The 5,800-nt window shown below is 35.8% G+C and overlaps 1 pseudogene; it reads left to right on the top strand.

Moving 5' to 3' along the window:
* Positions 1–3,530: 3,530 nt before the first annotated feature.
* Positions 3,531–3,824, top strand: LOC102823348 (annotated as a pseudogene).
* Positions 3,825–5,800: the final 1,976 nt, after the last annotated feature.

The raw sequence follows: 5,800 nt of genomic DNA, 5'->3' as shown, positions 1-5,800 counted from the left end.
AACTTAGGAAGCAAGTTCTCAGTATATGACCTCTTTAATTTAGGTGTACTTCTAACTTTAACAATATAAATGGGAAAAAAAAATCTCTAAATCATATTTGCATTTCTAGACATTTAATGGTGGTATGAAACTGAGCAATAAAAATCTAGAACTCTTTAAACATTCATATGTTGCATAGTGTGTGTACACCTACTTTAAAGTTTTAACTAGGCAAAACTTAGGTTAAGTGATTGTGCAAATGAGAACAATGTTAGTATCTGAATTAATAGGGAAAAACATAAATGGCCTATTTCTAATTTTCACCTCTCTAGCATAATTCTCTTTTACAGATTCATTTTAATCACTCATTGTATTTAAAACAGAACCATTGGATCAAATAATAAATACTTTTGTACCCTAAGTTTTTCTGTCTGCTTATGAAATCTGTACTCTTCAATGCCTATCCTACCACCTTTAAAAAAGAAAAATTCTTTAACCCTTTCCTTTTAATCATATCTTATTGTCCCTTTACTATTTTTTAATTCCCTAGCCTAACTTTCTAAAACTTAATTGTTTAAGATGAGCCTGAGAGTCATAAGGTAACATATAATCTACTTTTCTATATCTAGTTTCAGTTTTTATCTTATTTTCTAATTTGTTGTACAATAATATATAAGTTGTATTTTTAATTGGAGTTTCAACACTTGTAAATTTTTGAGCATTATACTAGGAGCTGTTTACAAGCTAGAACTTCTTTGCAACAACATAATTTTCTACATTTTCAATTATGATAAGTAAATAGTTTGAAGATCCTTTGTTTTACATTATATGAAACCTCTTGCAAGCTTCGTGTTTTCATTAATATTTACGAACACTCCAATTTATCCCTAAGAAATATAATCAAATTTACATTTAGTATTTTAGATTTAGAAATATCTATAAACACAATGATCTCACTAAAATAAATTTTACATTGCAGACCTTATAAATTAAAATTAGCACAATGATTTCAGGTTTCCTTTTAATTTAAGATTACTCCTGGGAGGCAACTCATTTAGTTTATTATCTCTTCACTGGCTGTAGGGCTTTCTTACAACCACAAACAATCCCAGCTATAGAAAACACCTTTGAGTAGATGAAGCACTCCATATGCACCAGGCAATTCATGTGAATTGATGGGGAGATGCCCCAACTTCTTCATACCCTTATTGAAACCAATGTTTCATACTAATTCCCTACTGCTGCTACTCATCTGACCCCATCTCACACTACTCCCTCCTCTAATAAACCTTTCCATTATGTCCTTTATGCCATGGTAAGTACACTTTCTATCCCATGAAAGTGCTATAGACTGCCAAAAGAACAAACAGACCTGTGTTGGAAGAATGCTCTTTAGAAGCCATAATGGCTGGACTTCCTCTCTCTTACTTTGAACCTATTATCTGGAAAGGCCAGTCACTGGAGAAGGATATCATGTGTGGTAAAGTGGAGGGTGAGAGAAAAAGAGGAAGACCTCAAACGAAATGGATAGCACAGTGGCATCAGCGATGGCCTCAGGGGTAGCAATGATTGTGAGGTTGGCCCAGGACTGGACAGTGTTTCATTCTATTATGCATAGGGTCGCTATGAGTCGGTACCAACTCAATGGCACCTAACAACAACAACATCCCTTCATATATTTAAATGAATGTTCCCTTAATCCCTTTGCCTTACTAAATAAGAAGTCAGGAATTGAAAAAAAAAAAAATTACCCCTTTTTCCATATTTCAGTTACAGCTGAGACTTACTGAAGACTATTAAAACACCACATTTACCATTCTCTTAAATGTCCCTTTGCTGAAAGATCAATTCCATCCACTCCCTAATAATTATTTTCACAACAAATTATAAATCTCCCTATTTTATGCCAACATTTGCTGAAGTTTTTGAAATTGGCTCATGTGCTTGCAAACCAGTTCTTTCTTCTTCCTATGTGAAAATTGCATTCTTTTGAATAATCCATGAATCCTGGCATGGAACTATAGTATAGCACTGGACTGCTAATTGCAATGTCAGTGGTTCAAACCCATTAGCTTCCCTTCAGAAACAGGGTCACTATCTTAACACACTTAACAACAATGGCTTGTATGATCCACTTCCTACTTCAAATTCTCTCTCTGTATGCATCTTTCGCATAGCGATGAAGGATAATGTGCAGGACTCCATAGTCATTTGAACTGAAGGGTAGGCAGTTCAAAGTCACCAACTGCCCATAAGAAGCCCTATACAAAGTCATTATGAGTTGCAACTAACTCATCAGCATTTACTGACAACAACAATTACGTTTATCTGAATTACACTCTATCTACACATATCCACATCTATATTCCAGATTTTTTATTTCATTTTCTATTCATTCTTATTCTGTGGTGTCAAATGAAAAAAAATCTCATTAATTTTTATACAATCTCAAATCCTTCCACACCAGTAATACCATTTTGGTTATATGTTTATTTTCCCAGTTGATGACTCACTGTTACAGACATGGCAATTTTCATTCATAGAAATGGATGGTGTTGATAGTAGTTGTAGTGTGCTGTGGAGTTAGTTCTGACTCATAGTCACCCTGTACAGGTTTTCCAAGGCAGTAAATCTCTATGGAGCAGAAAGCCTCCTCTTTCTCCCATGGAATTGCTTCTGGTTTAGAACTGCTGACCATGAGATTAGCAGCCCGATTTGTAACCACTAAGCTACCAGAGCTCATTATAGAAATGTATACATACAATAAAATGCAAACAAAAATTTCAAAAGTTTTTTTTTTTTTAAAGTGACAGTATGCTTTTATAATTCATTTGTAAATACAAAAGTAAAATATTTAAATGGAATATTTTAGGTAGTGTGGTACTGGAACAAGGATATATGAACAGAACAATGGAGCCAAAATGAAAACCTGAAATGAGATCTATGAATTTATAGACATTTTATTTATTTAAGGTAAAATTAAACTATGGAGTAATGGGCAAAGGACACGCATTTCAGTCAATGTAATTGAGAAAAATAGTCTTGAAATATAAAAAGGAACCCTGGTGTAAGATTCTAGGATAGGCACTGAACTGGTTACTAAAAGGTTGGTCATTCAAACTTGCCAACTATTCTTGAAAACTCTATACAGGAGCACAATAAGTAGGAACTGACTCAATGGCATACAATAATAAACAGTGTAAAAAATAATCTATTTTATTTTTTTAATTTCAATGCTGTTTGTCTCAAAATCAAGATCAAGGAAATCTAATGGATCATAATAATGCCCAACAATTAATTCTCCATTTATCCTATTATTTTTCTAGTTCAGACCTTGTCTTAACTCACCCACACTGCACTATCTCAAACTTCATTCTCCCACTCATGTGATTCCTTTGTTGGATGTTTTACTGCAAAAATTAAAGAAACCAGAAGAGTCTCCACCACCAAGTTTACCAACATACCAGTCTCTGCACCTACATTCTACACTCTCTTTACTTATTCATAGTTAAATCTTCATACTCCTCTTTGGTTTCGGCGGCAGAAGCGAGATGATGAAGGGAACGTCATCGTTTGGAAAGTGTCCCAATAAGATGCACACGTTGTGCCGCCGTTGTGACTTGAAGGCCTGCCGTCTTCAGAAGTCGACCTGTGGCAAATGTGGCTACCCTGCCAAGCACAAGAGAAAGTATAACTGGAGTGCCAAAGCTAAAAGACGAAATACCACTGATACTGGTTGAATGAGACACCTAAAAATTGTATACCGCAGATTCAGGCATGGATTCCGTGAAGGAACTACACCTAAACCCAAGAGGGCAGCTGTTGCAGCTTCCAGTTCATCTTAAGGATTTCAACGTCTAGTTGTGCAATAAATGTTCTCAGATTTAAAATTTAAAAAAAAAAAAAAATCTTCATACTCATTTCTAACGACAATTCCTTACTTTTTTTAGACTAAAATGCACCTCTCCTACTTAAAAATATTAATATAGATTTCATTCTCATCATCAATTCTTTACCTTCTGTATTTTCATCAAATTAAAAACAATAGTTTTCCTATTGCTCTCATCTTAAACAAACAAACTTATCTTGGTGCCTACAATACCACCTTATTCTTTGTTTCTGTAAGCAAGGAAGCACCTCAAAGATATTAAGGAGCTCTGGTATCATAGTGGTTAGGAATCGGGCTGCGAACCGCAAGTTGGAAACTACCAGCTGTTCAGAGGGAGAAAGATGAGGCTTTCTGCTCCAGTAAAGATTGACAGCCTCGGAAACCCTGTACAGGATCGCTGTGAGTTGGAACCGACTCCACAGCACATAACAACAACAACAATATTGAATTTGCCAGCTTCTTCCATAAACTAATGTCAATGTGAAATTTCACTCCCATTGTTTCACCTCCATTGTGTATGAAAGAGTCACTAATGAACTTCCCACACTTAGTGACCATCATGATCCCTCACCTCATTGGACAACTTTTGACAAACCTCACTAGCCCATCCTCTCTTGTTATTCAGAAAATTCATTATCATTTTCATGCTGCCTTATCAGTTGGTCTTCTCAGTGTCTATTAATGCCTCTTGTACCTGGCCTGGGCTTTTCTCCTTCTTCTTTACTTCCTTAGTTTCTTTCTTTCCTCCAATCTTTGCCTCTTTCTGATCTTGTTTCTTTCCTTCATCTTTCTGTTTCTTTCATCATCTCACTCTTTCCCTCCCTTTCTCTCTTTCTTTCTTTCGAGCACTGACTCATTGAGTTGTAAAGTTATTGGGCAAGGTCCAGGCAAAACAGTGGCATCCAACAGTATCTGCTGGGCCAGTTAAATTCAAGGACAAGAGATCCACTCAGAAGGTATGAAGATTATGCTTTGATTTCCAAAGAGACAATCTTGATATATTTTCTTGACGAATATGGGGTGACTATGGGAGCTTATTTTGAAGAGTGCTTGTATGACACTATAGGATAAGGGCTAGACTGCTACCCACAAGTTCTATGGTTGAAACCCACCAGCTGCTTCTCAGAAGCTCTATATAAATTACCATCAGAAAAATTTACTTGAATGTGATTTAATGATAACTCAGGATGAGTCTAGGGTTTACCAATATGAAGAATAATGCTGCTCAATTATTTCTGCATTCTGTTGGGACACCTCTCTTTGGAATGGACAAAAATATGGATCTCTTCCAACAAGTTGGATCGGTAGCTATCTTCCAAATTTCATGGCATAGATGAGTGAGCACCTTCAGTGCTTATTAATTTGCTGAAAGATTTCAAATTGTGTCCCACCTATTTCTGGATCCTTGTTTTTTGCCAGTACATTCAATGCACCTTGAACTTCTTCCTTCAGTATCATTGGTTCTTGATCATATGGTACCTCTTGAAATGGTTGAACACTGACCATTACTTTATGGTACAGTACTGCTTTCATTTCCTTTTGATGGTTTTTCTGCATCATTTAATATTCTGCCCATTGCTGTTGTTAAATGTCTTCAAGTCAGTTCCAACTCATAGTGACCCTGCACTGGGCTTCCTATAAGCATCTGGAGGGTTTGAACCTCCAAGCTTGTGGTTCAAACCAATGGTTTACTGCTTATTTTACAACACCATACCAGGATCCTGCAATATAGCTAGTAGAGGCTTGAATTTTCTCATAAATGATTTCAGCTTGAGAAATGTAGAGCATGTTCTTCCCTTTTAGTTTTCTAACTCCAAGTCCTTACACATTTCATTATAATACTTTGTCTTCTCAAGTGGTCTTTGAAATTTTCTGTTCAGGTCTTTTACTTGCTCATTTAGTCCATAATTTTAAGCATCTCTACACTGGAGA

Source organism: Chrysochloris asiatica, unplaced genomic scaffold (assembly GCF_000296735.1).
Source record: "Chrysochloris asiatica unplaced genomic scaffold, ChrAsi1.0 scaffold00084, whole genome shotgun sequence".
NCBI lineage: Eukaryota > Metazoa > Chordata > Mammalia > Afrosoricida > Chrysochloridae > Chrysochloris > Chrysochloris asiatica.
Note: the sequence above shows the minus strand (reverse complement) of the source record. Positions and strands in the feature narration are given on the sequence as shown.